This window comes from Panulirus ornatus, chromosome 19 (assembly GCF_036320965.1).
Source record: "Panulirus ornatus isolate Po-2019 chromosome 19, ASM3632096v1, whole genome shotgun sequence".
NCBI classification, from domain to species: domain Eukaryota; kingdom Metazoa; phylum Arthropoda; class Malacostraca; order Decapoda; family Palinuridae; genus Panulirus; species Panulirus ornatus.
Genome location: NC_092242.1, coordinates 50,911,382 through 50,927,264, shown reverse-complemented (window position 1 = coordinate 50,927,264; position 15,883 = coordinate 50,911,382). Strand labels below are relative to the sequence as shown.

Here is a 15,883-nt window from a genome sequence, read left to right as displayed (position 1 = left end):
AGAAATGCTAAATACAAATACATTTGCTTTTCTAAGTATTCATCAGACACATTCTTCAAAGCTAACACCTGATCCACACATCCTCTACCACTTCTGAAACCACACTGCTCTTCCCCAATCTGATGCTCTGTACATACCTTCACCCTCTCAATCAATACCCTCCCATATAATTTCCCAAGAATACTCAACAAACTTATACCTCTGTAATTTGAGCACTCACTTTTATCCCCTTTGCCTTTGTACAATGGCACTATGCAAGCATTCCGCCAATCCTCAGGCACCTCACCATAAGTCATACATACATTAAATAACCTTACCAACCAGTCAACAATACAGTCACTCCCTTTTTTAAGAAATTCCACCGCAATACCATCCAAACCCACTGCTTTGCCAGCTTTCATCTTCCGCAAAGCCTTTACTACCTCTTCTCTGTTTACCAAATCATTTTCCCTAACCCTCTCACTTCGCACACCCTTCGCATGTCCTTTGTTCTCACCTTCTTCCATTCTGTACTCAGTCTCTCCTGGTACTTCCTCACACAAGTCTCCTTCCCAAGCTCACTTACTCTCACCACTCTCTTCACCTGAACATTCTCTCTTCTTTTCTGAAAACCTCTACAAATCTTCGCCTCCACAAGATAATGACTGGACATCCCTCCAGTTGCACCTCTCAGCACATTAACATCCAAAAGTCTCTCTTTTGCACGCATATCAATTAACACGTAATCCAATAACGCTCTCTGGCCATCACCCCTACTTACATACGTATACTTATGTATATCTCTCTTTTTAAACCAGGTATTCCCCATCACCAGTCCTTTTTCAGCACACAAATCTACAAGCTCTTCACAATTTCCATTTACAACACTGAACACCCCATGTACACCAATTATTCCCTCAACTGCCACATTACTCACCTTTGCATTCAAATCACCCATCACTATACCCAGTCTCATGCATTTCTTGCGAGGTAGCGCAAGGAAACAAGAAAGAATGGCCCAACCCACCTACATACACATGTATATACATAAACGTCCACACATGCATATATACATACCTATACATTTCAACATGTACGTACATATACATTTTTTTTTTTTTTTTTTTTTTTTTTTTTTTTTTTTTTATACTTTGTCGCTGTCTCCCGCGTTTGCGAGGTAGCGCAAGGAAACAGACGAAAGAAATGGCCCAACCCCCCCCATACACATGTACATACACACGTCCACACACGCAAATATACATACCTACACAGCCTTCCATGGTTTACCCCAGACGCTTCACATGCCTTGATTCAATCCACTGACAGCACGTCAACCCCTGTATACCACATCGCTCCAATTCACTCTATTCCTTGCCCTCCTTTCACCCTCCTGCATGTTCAGGCCCCGATCACACAAAATCCTTTTCACTCCATCTTTCCACCTCCAATTTGGTCTCCCTCTTCTCCTCGTTCCCTCCACCTCCGACACATATATCCTCTTGGTCAATCTTTCCTCACTCATTCTCTCCATGTGCCCAAACCATTTCAAAACACCCTCTTCTGCTCTCTCAACCACGCTCTTTTTATTTCCACACATCTCTCTTACCCTTACGTTGCTTACTCGATCAAACCACCTCACACCACACATTGTCCTCAAACATCTCATTTCCAGCACATCCATCCTCCTGCGCACAACTCTATCCATAGCCCACGCCTCGCAACCATACAACATTGTTGGAACTACTATTCCTTCAAACATACCCATTTTTGCTTTCCGGGATAATGTTCTCGACTTCCACACATTTTTCAAGGCTCCCAAAATTTTCGCCCCCTCCCCCACCCTATGATCCACTTCCGCTTCCATGGTTCCATCCGCTGACAGATCCACTCCCAGATATCTAAAACACTTCACTTCCTCCAGCCTCTCACCATTCAAACTCACCTCCCAATTGACTTGACCCTCAACCCTACTGTACCTAATAACCTTGCTCTTATTGACATTTACTCTTAACTTTCTTCTTCCACACACTTTACCAAACTCCGTCACCAGCTTCTGCAGTTTCTCACATGAATCCGCCACCAGCGCTGTATCATCAGCGAACAACAACTGACTCACTTCCCAAGCTCTCTCATCCCCAACAGACTTCATACTTGCCCCTCTTTCCAAAACTCTTGCATTTACCTCCCTAACAACCCCATCCATAAACAAATTAAACAACCATGGAGACATCACACACCCCTGCCGCAAACCTACATTCACTGAGAACCAATCACTTTCCTCTCTTCCTACACGTACACATGCCTTACATCCTCGATAAAAACTTTTCACTGCTTCTAACAACTTGCCTCCCACACCATATATTCTTAATACCTTCCACAGAGCATCTCTATCAACTCTATCATATGCCTTCTCCAGATCCATAAATGCTACATACAAATCCATTTGCTTTTCTAAGTATTTCTCACATACATTCTTCAAAGCAAACACCTGATCCACACATCCTCTACCACTTCTGAAACCACACTGCTCTTCCCCAATCTGATGCTCTGTACATGCCTTCACCCTCTCAATCAATACCCTCCCATATAATTTACCAGGAATACTCAACAAACTTATACCTCTGTAATTTGAGCACTCACTCTTATCCCCTTTGCCTTTGTACAACGGCACTATGCAAGCATTCCGCCAATCCTCAGGCACCTCACCATGAGTCATACATACATTAAATAACCTTACCAACCAGTCAACAATACAGTCACCCCCTTTTTTAATAAATTCCACTGCAATACCATCCAAACCTGCTGCCTATATACATATACATATATATACATATATATATACATATATATACATATATATATATACATATATATACATATATATATACATATGTATATACATATACAGACATATACATACTTAGACATGCACATATTCATACTAGCTGCATTCATCCATTCTCGTTGCCACCTGCCACACACGAAATAGCATTCCCCCCTCTCCCTCCAGTGAGGCAGTACCAGGAACAGACAAAAAAGGCCACATTCGTTCACACTCAGTCTCTAGCTGTTATGTATAATGCACCAAAACCACAACTTTCCACATCCAGGCCCCACACAACTTTCCATGGTTTACCCCAGATGCTTCACATACCATGGTTGAATCCACTGACAGCACATTGACCCCAGTATACCACATCATTCTAATTCACTCCATTCCTTGCTCACCTTTCATCCTCCTCTATGTTCAAGCCCTGATCATTCAAAATCTTTTTTACTCCATCCTTTCACCTCTAATTTGGTCTCCCGCTTCTCCTTGTTCCCTCCAACTATGACACATAGATCCTCTTTGTCAATCTTTCCTCATTCATTCTCTCCATGTGTCTAAACCATTTCAACACACCCTCTTCTGCTCTCTCAACCACACTCTTTCTATTACCACATATCTCTATAGCCCTTTCATTACTTGATCAAACCACCTAACATCAAATACTGTCCTTAAACATTTCATTTCCAACACATCCACCTTCCTCTGCAAAACCCTGTTTATAGCCCATGCCTCCCAACCACATAACATGGTTGGAACCATTATTCCTTCAAACATACCTATTTTTGCTCTCCGAGATAACGTTCTCACCTTCCACACATTCCTCAATGCTCCCAGAACCTTCGCCTCCTCCCCCACCCTGTGACTCACTTCCGCTTCCATGGTTCCTCCTGCTGCTAAATCTACTCCAAGATATCTAAAACACTTCACTTCCTTCAGTTTTTCTCCATTCAAACTTACCTCCCTCAACCCTACTGAACCTAATAACCTTGCTCTTATTCACATTTACTATCAACTTTCTTCTTTCATACACTTTACCAGACTCAGTCACCAACCTCTGCAGTTTCTCATCTGAATCACATGTGATTTAAGTGAAATGAGTTGCAATGAGAGGCTGAGGGCTATAAAGCTGCCCACAATGAAGGAAAGGGGAGAGCTTTTAAGGTTATAAATTAGCTGAATGACACTGACTGGGAATAATTCTTTATGAGATGCAGAGCCACAGTAACCAGAGGCCATAACAAAAAGCTGAGTAAAAATCTTGTTTGAAAGGTTGCTGAGAATGTGGTTTAATGTTAGGGTGGGCAGTGAATGCTGACATTTATAAAGGTTTTTATATGCTACTTGACAGCATAGAAATTTCAAGAGATGGGGTACCATAAATGTAGGACTCTCTCCCCATACTGTACAAATAGGTAATTAGAAATAGGCAGAGATATTCACCCTTTTCCATACATTCTCATACACAGCCCATGCCTTGCATCTGTACAACATTGTCAAGACTATAACTTCACCTTCTCTCCCATCTTATGACTCACTTCAGTTCTCATGACTCCATGCACTGCCGTGTCCACTCCTAGGTATCTAAAATACTTCATTTCTGCCTAGTTTTCTCAGTTCAAACTCACACCCCAACTCACCAGTTTCTGCACTACTATGCCTAATAAGCCTGTTTTTTATACTCATTCTTAACTTTCAAATACTCCCAAAGTCAGACACCAGCTTTTTCAGTTCCTCACCTTGATCTAATGACTGCAGCAGCCCTATATATCATGTCCAACCCCACTGCAAGACTTTTAGAAATTTAAAAAAATATGTTTCATTTTTCTATGCCATATGAAAGATTCACTTTTTCTAAAACACACATATATAAGAAAATGTAATAACTTTGTACTCACATGTGTAACGAGGATCACAGATGATTATCTATTCAGGCGAGTCAAGGTCAGTGCCAGAGCCAACTCTTCCAGCCGTACAATGCATCCGTTGCCACATGATGCAATAAGTTTGTACTTTACAACACAAAAGTTGTAGTTTCCTTACACAAAAATACTATTTCTCCCTTTGCAAATGATAGATGCTTTATTTCTTTTTATATATTTAAATTCATATATTTACATATTTACACACTAAACTTTTCTATCTTCAGTAACTGCTTTTAAATGGTACGTCTAAAAACATGAATGTATGTACAGAGGCACATCATATTCAGGATATATTTACATATTCACACACTGCACTCTCTTCTATATTTAGTAAAGTAATTTTGCTTTTGTGTGGTGCATCACAAAAATTGAACACATGCACAGAGGCACATCACTTCCAGAACACATACAGACTGTTATTTGCACTCTTCTCTGCCCTTGAGTGATGTTGGCACAAACATTACATATGTGCCAGGGGTACTTGGAGATGCTGGATGCAATTCCTTCACAAAACCATAACAGTGGTTTTTTTCTGTAACTATCATGTCTATCAAACCACTAAAAAAAAATTTACCAAGATACAGTTCAGGTCTTCAAAATTCTCAGTGAAAGAACAAGCACCTCCCTGCCTGACTTATTTCTATCTAAAACAAATTGTGTTAATGAGTGAAGATGGCATCTGTCTATGCACATGAGGCATACTGCTGATACAACAATGCCACTTCCTTTTGCTACCACCTACCCTCCTCACACTGGGACTCAGATCATCTTCACACTCACTGTTGGTATTATGATGTCTTCATTCTTCTATATAATCATGAAAACTGTTCCTTAGATAAACTATCATTCTCCTTCTAAACTCTCCAAGTCAAGCATATCTTATAAGTCCACGTAATAATTTGGATTTTCTTGTATGGCTTATGCAAGGTAAAATTGCTATACCATACACTTTGGGATTATGATGGTCACTGGCCACTCGAGCAGATGAAATATGGATTAACATCAGAAAATACACTCTGAGATGCAAGTAAAAGAATTATGACTAATTAACAACCCTAGTGCCATGTGCAAACTTCTTAAAAATGAGATTCCATGTATAGGATACTTGCAGTCAGCTCCTTTAGGCAAAGCATTCCGCAGGTGATACCAGTGGTCAAAGGATAATTTGCCATTGGTGCTGAGTCATCAGCACACAACAAACAGCATACCTGCTCCTCTTTCTAGGACCACTGGATCTAACTCTCTCATCATGCCATCCATAAACAGATTAAATAGCCATGGTGCCATCATACACTTATACAGCAAACCCACCTTCACCGAGAACCACTTTCTCTCCTCTCTACTTACTTGCACAAATACCTTACTCTCTTGATAGAAACCCCTCACTGCTTCAAACAAATTTCCTTCAACACCATGTGTTCATAACACCTTTCAAAAAGTACCTCTATCAACCCTTTCGTGTATTTTCTCCATATCCAACACATTCTTTAAAGCAAAAATCTGGTCCAAATGTCCACAACCGCCCTTGAATCCATACTGTTCCTCCCGAATATGATACTCTGAGCATGCCACTATCCTCTTAATCATCACTTTTCCATACAGCTTATGTGGTACACTCAACAAAATTATATCTCATTAATTAAAATATTCACATTCATCCCTTTCTTTTAATACAGTGGCACTATATAAGCATTCAATAATCCTCAAACATCTCACCAAGAACTTTACACACACATTGAAAATGCTGACCAACCAATCAACAACACAAGTCACCCTCTCTAAAGAAATTCAACTGCTATCTACTCTATACTATACTATCTACTCCAGCTACCTTTCCCTATTTAATCATACAAAAAGCTTTCACCACCTCCCATCTTTTCATCAGACCACTTACCATGACTCTATCACTTTGCATACCTCCCCATACTCAAATATCTTACATGTGCCGCCCTATCATCAAACATTCATCAATCCTCCAAAGTACTCTCTCCATCTCATCTTCACCACATCTCTGCCTGTAACCACTTCCCCATTTGCTGCTTCACCAGTGTTCCCAGTTGTTCTCTTGTTTACCTCACACTTGTCATTCTCTTTCCAAAACATTTTCTTTTTCTTTCTGATGTCTGCCGCCACTCACTCTCTATTGCCCTCATCTTCAGCCCCTGCACCTTTCTCTTGACCTCCTGTCCTTTTTTCTCAAACCTCTCCTAATCACTAGTACATCTTCCCTGTAAATAATGCCCATACATCTCTCTTTTCACTTTCACAAGCAACTTTACTTCTTTATCCCACAATTCCCTACCCTTTCTCACCTTCCCACCTCCTACAGGCGACACACTTCTCTCATAATTGCCAGCACTGCTTCCCTTAATACTTCCCATTCCTAACCCATTCCCCCAGCTTCATTTACTCTCATCTTTTGCCATTCAACACTCAATCTCTCCTGGTAGCCCTTCACACAATCCTATTTTTCAAGCACACTTCCACTACCCTCTCCTCATCCATGTCATTTTCTCTTTTTCAATATCCTCTACAAATCTTCACCTTGGTGCCCATCAGGTAATGATCAAATATCCCATCACCTGCTTTTCTCCTCACATTCATACTCAGGAGAGTCTCTTTTCCATGTCTATCAATTAGTACATAGTCCATTAATGCCAGCTTACCATCTTTCCTACTCCTCATATACTTAGGTATGTCTTTTATCTTTAACCATATATTCCTTATCACCAGTCCTTTTTCAGAACACAATTCCACAAAATCTTCATCATTTCCATTCATCTTACTGAATACCTCATGCCCCTGATTATGCTCTTAATTGCCATATTACCTACTTTTGCATTCAAGTCATCCATCAGTATTACCCGATCCCTCACATCAAAACTGATGATACACCACTCAGCTTCTCCCAAAACAGTTGGCTCTATTCATCAATCTTCTTGTGGCCAGGTGCATAGGCACTTACAATCACCCACCTCTTGTAATCCACTTCATTTTCATCCATGTCAGTCTATAGTTCATTTCCTTACACAAACACATTCCCACAACTCATCCTTTGGAAGTACTAAGCCTTCCTCAGCTCACTCTTACACTAATCCCTTACTTTACCCCTCACCACATTCCTTTCCTCAAACATACTAACTAATCCTTTCTCTACCTTCTTCTCATCTTGGTTACATTCACACACATTCAGACAGCCTGGCTTGAGTCTTCTAGGTGGACAAGCACTCCTCAATTGGCTCCTTCCAACTTTTAGAAACTGTAATGCCACTCCTGCCCCTCTTAATCGCCTTCTACGATATACAGGGAACATGTGGGAGGTATGTATATGTGCGTGTGTGGGCATTTATGCATATACATGTGTGCATGGGTGGCTTGGGCCATTACTCATCTGTTTCCTAGCACTACCTCGCTGATGTGTGGAAGTCGAGAACATTATCTCGGAAAGCAAAAATGGGTATGTTTGAAGGAATAGTGGTTCCAACAATGTTGTATGGTTGCGAGGCATGGGCTATGGATGGAGTTGTGCGCAGGAGGATGGATGTGCTGGAAATGAGATGTTTGAGGACAATGTGTGGTGTGAGGTGGTTTGATCGAGTGAGTAACGTAAGGGTAAGAGAGATGTGTGGAAATAAAAAGAGCGTGGTTGAGAGAGCAGAAGAGGGTGTTTTGAAGTGGTTTGGGCACATGGAGAGGATGAGTGAGGAAAGATTGACCAAGAGGATATATGTGTCGGAGGTGGAGGGAGCAAGGAGAAGAGGGAGACCAAATTGGAGGTGGAAAGATGGAGTGAAAAAGATTTTGTGTGATCGGGGCCTGAACATGCAGGAGGGTGAAAGGAGGGCAAGGAATAGAGTGAATTGGAGCGATGTGGTATATCGGGGTTGACGTGCTGTCAGTGGATTGAATCAAGGCATGTGAAGCGTCTGGGGTAAACCATGGAAAGCTGTGTAGGTATGTATATTTGCGTGTGTGGACGTATGTATATACATGTGTATGGAGGGGGGGTTGGGCCATTTCTTTCGTCTGTTTCCTTGCGCTACCTCGCAAACGCGGGAGACAGCGACAAAGTATAAAAAAAAAAAAAATATATATATATATATATATATATATATATATATATATATATATATATATATATATACTATCCCTGGGGATAGGGGTGAAAGAATACTTCCCGTGCATTCCTCGCGTGTCGTAGAAGGCGACTAGAGGGGACGGGAGCGGGGGGCCAGAAATCCTCCCCTCCTTGTATTTTTTAACTTTCTAAAATGGGAAACAGAAGAAGGAGTCATGTGGGGAGTGCTCATCCTCCTCGAAGGCTCAGAATGGGGTGTCTAAATGTGTGTGGATGTAACCAAGATGTGAAAAAAGGAGAGATAGGTAGCATGTTTGAGGAAAGGAACCTGGATGTTTTGGCTCTGAGTGAAACGAAGCTCAAGGGTAAAGGGGAAGAGTGGTTTGGAGGACAAGAGCAAGGGAAGGAGTAGCACTACTCCTGAAACAGGAGTTGTGGGAGTATGTGATAGAATGTAAGAAAGTAAATTCTCGATCAATATGGGTAAAATTGAAAGTTGATGGAGAGAGATGGGTGATTATTGGTGCATATGCACCTGGGCATGAGAAGAAAGATCATGAGAGGCAAGTGTTTTGGGAGCAGCTGAATGAGTGTGTTAGTGGTTTTGATGCACGAGACCAGGTTATAGTGATGGGTGATTTGAATCCAAAGGTGAGTAATGTGGCAGTTGAGGGAATAATTGGTATACATGGGGTGTTCAGTGTTGTAAATGGAAATGGTGAAGAGCTTGTAGATTTATGTGCTGAAACAGGAGTTGTGGGAGTATGTGATAGAATGTAAGAAAGTAAATTCTCGATTAATATGGGTAAAATTGAAAGTTGATGGAGAGAGATGGGTGATTATTGGTGCATATGCACCTGGGCATGAGAAGAAAGATCATGAGAGGCAAGTGTTTTGGGAGCAGCTGAATGAGTGTGTTAGTGGTTTTGATGCACGAGACCGGGTTATAGTGATGGGTGATTTGAATCCAAAGGTGAGTAATGTGGCAGTTGAGGGAATAATTGGTATACATGGGGTGTTCAGTGTTGTAAATGGAAATGGTGAAGAGCTTGTAGATTTATGTGCTGAAAAAGGACTGGTGATTGGGAATACCTGGTTTAAAAAGCGAGATATACATAAGTATACATATGTAAGTAGGAGAGATGGCCAGAGAGCGTTATTGGATTACGTATTAATTGACAGGCGCGCGAAAGAGAGACTTTTGGATGTTAATGTGATGAGAGGTGCAACTGGAGGGATGTCTGATCATCATCTTGTGGAGGCTAAGGTGAAGATTGGTATGGGTTTTCAGAAAAGAAGAGTGAATGTTGGGGTGAAGAGGGTGGTGAGAGTAAGTGAGCTTGGGAAGGAGACTTGTGTGAGGAAGTACCATGAGAGACTGAGTACAGAATGGAAAAAGGTGAGAACAATGGAAGTAAGGGGAGTGGGGGAGGAATGGGATGTATTTAGGGAATCAGTGATGGATTGCGCAAAAGATGCTTGTGGCATTAGAAGAATGGGAGGTGGGTTGATTAGAAAGGGTAGTGAGTGGTGGGATGAAGAAGTAAGATTATTAGTGAAAGAGAAGAGAGAGGCATTTGGACGATTTTTGCAGGAAAAAAATGCAATTGAGTGGGAGATGTATAAAAGAAAGAGACAGGAGGTCAAGAGAAAGGTGCAAGAGGTGAAAAAGAGGGCAAATGAGAGTTGGGGTGAGAGAGTATCAATAAATTTTAGGGAGAATAAAAAGATGTTCTGGAAGGAGGTAAATAAAGTGCGTAAGACAAGGGAGCAAATGGGAACTTCAGTGAAGGGCGCACATGGGGAGATGATAACAAGTAGTGATGATGTGAGAAGGAGATGGAGTGAGTATTTTGAAGGTTTGTTGAATGTGTTTGATGATAGAGTGGCAGATATAGGGTGTTTTGGTCGAGGTGGTGTGCAAAATGAGAGGGTTACGGAAAATGATTTGGTAAACAGAGAAGAGGTAGTAAAAGCTTTGCGGAAGATGAAAGCCGGCAAGGCAGCAGGTTTGGATGGTATTGCAGTGGAATTTATTAAAAAAGGGGGTGACTGTATTATTGACAGGTTGGTAAGGTTATTTAATGTATGTATGACTCATGGTGAGGTGCCTGAGGATTAGCGGAATGCTTGCATAGTGCCATTGTACAAAGGCAAAGGGGATAAGAGTGAGTGCTCAAATTTCAGAGGTATAAGTTTGTTGAGTATTCCTGGGAAATTATATGGGAGGGTATTGATTGAGAGGGTGAAGGCATGTACAGAGCATCAGATTGGGGAAGAGCAGTGTGGTTTCAGAAGTGGTAGAGGATGTGTGGATCAGGTGTTTGCTTTGAAGAATGTATGTGAGAAATACTTAGAAAAGCAAATGGATCTGTATGTAGCATTTATGGATCTGGAGAAGGCATATGATAGAGTTGATAGAGATGCTCTGTGGAAGGTATTAAGAATATATGGTGTGGGAGGCAAGTTGTTAGAAGCAGTGAAAAGTTTTTATCGAGGATGTAAGGCATGTGTACGTGTAGGAAGAGAGGAAAGTGATTGGTTCTCAGTGAATGTAGGTTTGCGGCAGGGGTGTGTGATGTCTCCATGGTTGTTTAATTTGTTTATGGATGGGGTTGTTAGGGAGGTGAATGCAAGAGTTTTGGAAAGAGGGGCAAGTATGAAGTCTGTTGTGGATGAGAGAGCTTGGGAAGTGAGTCAGTTGTTGTTCGCTGATGATACAGCGCTGGTGGCTGATTCATGTGAGAAACTGCAGAAGCTGGTGACTGAGTTTGGTAAAGTGTGTGAAAGAAGAAAGTTAAGAGTAAATGTGAATAAGAGCAAGGTTATTAGGTACAGTAGGGTTGAGTGTCAAGTCAATTGGGAGGTAAGTTTGAATGGAGAAAAACTGGAGGAAGTAAAGTGTTTTAGATATCTGGGAGTGGATCTGGCAGCGGATGGAAACATGGAAGCGGAAGTGGATCATAGGGTGGGGGAGGGGGCGAAAATCCTGGGAGCCTTGAAGAATGTGTGGAAGTCGAGAACATTATCTCGGAAAGCAAAAATGGGTATGTTTGAAGGAATAGTGGTTCCAACAATGTTGTATGTTTGCGAGGCGTGGGCTATGGATAGAGTTGCGCGCAGGAGGGTGGATGTGCTGGAAATGAGATGTTTGAGGACAATGTGTGGTGTGAGGTGGTTTGATCGAGTAAGTAACGTAAGGGTAAGAGAGATGTGTGGAAATAAAAAGAGGGTGGTTGAGATAGCAGAAGAGGGTGTTTTGAAATGGTTTGGGCACATGGAGAGAATGAGTGAGGAAAGATTGACCAAGAGGATATATGTGTCGGAGGTGGAGGGAACGAGGAGAAGTGGGAGACCAAATTGGAGGTGGAAAGATGGAGTGAAAAAGATTTTGTGTGATCGGGGCCTGAACATGCAGGAGGGTGAAAGGAGGGCAAGGAATAGAGTGAATTGAATCGATGTGGTACACTGGGGTTGACGTGCTGTCAGTGGATTGAATTCAGGGCATATGAAGCGTCTGGGGTAAACCATGGAAAGCTGTGTAGGTATGTATATTTGCGTGTGTGGACGAGTATGTATATACATGTGTATGGGGGTGGGTTGGGCCATTTCTTTCATCTGTTTCCTTGCGCTACCTCGCAAACGCGGGAGACAGCGACAAAGCAAAAAAAAAAAAAAAAATATATATATATATATATATATATATATATATATATATATATATATATATATATATATATATATATATATATATATTTTTTTTTCATTATATTTTGCTTTGTTGCTGTCTCCCGCGTTTGCGAGGTAGCGCAAGGAAACAGACGAAAGAAATGGCCCAACCCACCCCCATACACAATGTAAATACATACATGTCCACACACGCAAATATACATACCTATACATCTCAATGTACACATATATATATACACACACAGACACATACATATATACCCATGCACACAATTCACACTGTCTGCCTTTATTCATTCCCATCGCCACCTCACCACACATGGAATATCATCCCCCTCCCCCCTCATGTGTGCGAGGTAGCGCTAGGAAAAGACAACAAAGGCCCCATTCGTTCACACTCAGTCTCTAGCTGTCATGCAATAATGCCCTAAACCACAGCTCCCTTTCCACACCCAGGCCCCACAGAACTTTCCATGGTTTACCCCAGACGCTTCACATGCCCTGATTCAATCCATTGACAGCATGTCGACCCCGGTATACCACATCGATCCAATTCACTCTATTCCTTGCCCGTCTTTCATCCTCCTGCATGTTCAGGCCCCGATCACTCAAAATCTTTTTCACTCCATCCTTCCACCTCCAATTTGGTCTCCCACTTCTCCTCGTTCCCTCCACCTCCAACACTTATATCCCCTTGGTCAATCTTTCCTCACCCATTCTCTCCATGTGCCCAAACCATTTCAAAACACCCTCTTCTGCTCTCTCAACCACGCTCTTTTTATTTCCACACATCTCTCTTACCCTTACATTACTTACTCGATCAAAACACCTCACACCACATATTGTCCTCAAACATCTCATTTGCAGCACATCAACCCTCCTGCGCACTACTCTATCCATAGCCCACGCCTCGCAACCATACAACATTGCTGGAACCACTATTCCTTCAAACATAGACATTTTTGCTTTCCAAGATAATGTTCTCGACTTCCACACATTCTTCAAAGTTCCCAGTATATATATATATATATATATATATATATATATATATATATATATATATATAATCCCTGGGGATAGGGGAGAAAGAATACTTCCCACGTATTCCCTGCGTGTCGTAGAAGGCGACTAAAAGGGGAGGGAGCGGGGGGCTGGAAATCCTCCCCTCTCACTTTTTTTTTTAATTTTCCAAAAGAGGGAACAGAGAAGGGGCCCAGGTGAGGATATTCCCTCAATGGCCCAGTCCTCTGTTCTCAACGCTACCTCGCTAATGCGGGAAATGGCGAATAGTATGAAAGAAAGAAAAGATATATATATATATATATATATATATATATATATATATATATATATATATATATATGTCTGCTTTGAAGAATTTATATGAGAAATACTTAGAAAAGCAAATAGATTTGTATGTAGCATTTATGGATCTGGAGAAGGCATATGATAGAGTTGATAGAAATGCTCTGTGGAAGGTATTAAGAATATATGGTGTAGGAGGCAAGTTGTTAGGAGCAGTGAAAAGTTTTTATCGAGGATGTACGGCATGTGTACGTGTAGGAAGAGAGGAAAGTGATTGGTTCTCAGTGAATGTAGGTTTACATCAGGGGTGTGTGATGTCTCCATGGTTGTTTAATTTGTTTATGAATGGGGTTGTTAGGGAGGTGAATGCAAGAGTTTTGGAAAGTGGGGCAAGTATGCAGTCTCTTGTGGATGAGAGAGCTTGGGAAGTGAGTCAGTTGTTGTTCGCTGATGATACACCGCTTGTGGCTGATTCATGTGAGAAACTGCAGAAGCTGGTGACTGAGTTTGGTAAAGTGTGTGAAAGAAGAGAGTTAAGAGTGAATGTGAATAAGAGCAAGGTTATTAGGTACAGTAGGGTTGAGGGTCAAGTCAATTGGGAGGTAAGTTTGAATGGAGAAAAACTGGAGGAAGTGAAGTGTTTCAGATATCTGGGAGTGGATCTGGCAGCGGATGGAACCATGGAAGCAGAAGTGAATCATAGGGTGGGGAAGGGGCAAAAATTCTGGGAGCCTTGAAGAATGTGTGGAAGTCGAGAACATTATCTCAGAAAGCAAAAATGGGTATGTTTGAAAGAATAGTGGTTCCAACAATGTTGTATGGTTGCGAGGCATGGGCTATGGATAGAGTTGTGCGGAGGAGGGTGGATGTGCTGGAAATGAGATGTTTGATGACAATATGTGGTGTGAGGTGGTTTGATCGAGTAAGTAATGTAAGGGTAAGAGAGATGTGTGGAAATAAAAAGAGCGTGGTTGAGAGAGCAGAAGAGGGTGTTTTGAAATGGTTTGGTCACATGGAGAGAATGAGTGAGGAAAGATTGACCAAGAGGATATATGTGTCAGAGATGGAGGGAACGAGAAGTGGGAGACCAAATTGGAGGTGGAAAGATGGAGTGAAAAAGATTTTGAGTGATTGGGGCCTGAACATGCAGGAGGGTGAAAGGCGTGCAAGGAATAGAGTGAATTGGAACGATGTGGGATACTGGGGTCGACGTGCTGTCAATGGATTGAACCAGGGCATGTGAAGCATCAGGGGTAAACCATGGAAAGTTCTGTGGGGCCTGGATGTGGAAAGGGAGCTGTGGTTTCGGTGCATTATGACATGACAGCTAGAGACTGAGTGTGAACGAATGTTGCCTTTGTTGTATTTTCGTAGCGCTACCTCGCATACATGAGGGGGAAGGGGGTTGTTATTCCATGTGTGGCTAAGTGGCGATGGGAATAAATAAAGGCAGACAGTATGAATTATGTACATGTGTATATGTCTGTATGTGTATGTGTACATTGAGATGTATAGGTATGTATATTTGCGTGTGTGGACGTGTATTTATATACATGTGTATGGGGGTGGGTTGGGCCACTTCTTTCGTCTGTTTCCTTGCACTACCTCTCAAACGCGGGAGACAGCGACAAAGCAAAATATATATATATATATATATGGAAAAAGGTGAGAACAATGGAAGTAAGGGGAGTGGGGAGGAATGGGATGTATTTAGGGAATCAGTGATGGATTGCGCAAAAGATGCTTGTGGCATGAGAAGAGTGGGAGGTGGGTTGATTAGAAAGGGTAGTGAGTGGTGGGATGAAGAAGTAAGAGTATTAGTGAAAGAGAAGAGAGAGGCATTTGGACGATTTTTGCAGGGAAAAAATGCAATTGAGTGGGAGATGTATAAAAGAAAGAGACAGGAGGTCAAGAGAAAGGTGCAAGAGGTGAAAAAAAGGGCAAATGAGAGTTGGGGTGAGAGAGTATCATTAAATTTTAGGGAGAATAAAAAGATGTTCTGGAAGGAGGTAAATAAAGTGCGTAAGACAAGGGAGCCAATGGGAACTTCAGTGAAGGGCGCAAATGGGGAGGTGATAA

General features: G+C 41.8%; 2 protein-coding genes across 2 annotated transcripts in view; both read right to left on the bottom strand.

Moving 5' to 3' along the window:
* Window positions 1–8,787, bottom strand: part of LOC139755497 (uncharacterized) — a 28,943-nt gene extending 20,156 nt beyond the window's left edge. The window contains exon 1 of the mRNA XM_071673838.1: window positions 4,705–8,787. The gene's annotated coding sequence lies outside the window, so the exon portion shown is untranslated. The remainder of the gene's footprint in view (window positions 1–4,704) is intronic.
* The window catches only part of LOC139755500 (uncharacterized), a 75,138-nt gene that overhangs the window by 43,444 nt on the left and 15,811 nt on the right, over window positions 1–15,883 (bottom strand). The window lies entirely within an intron of this gene.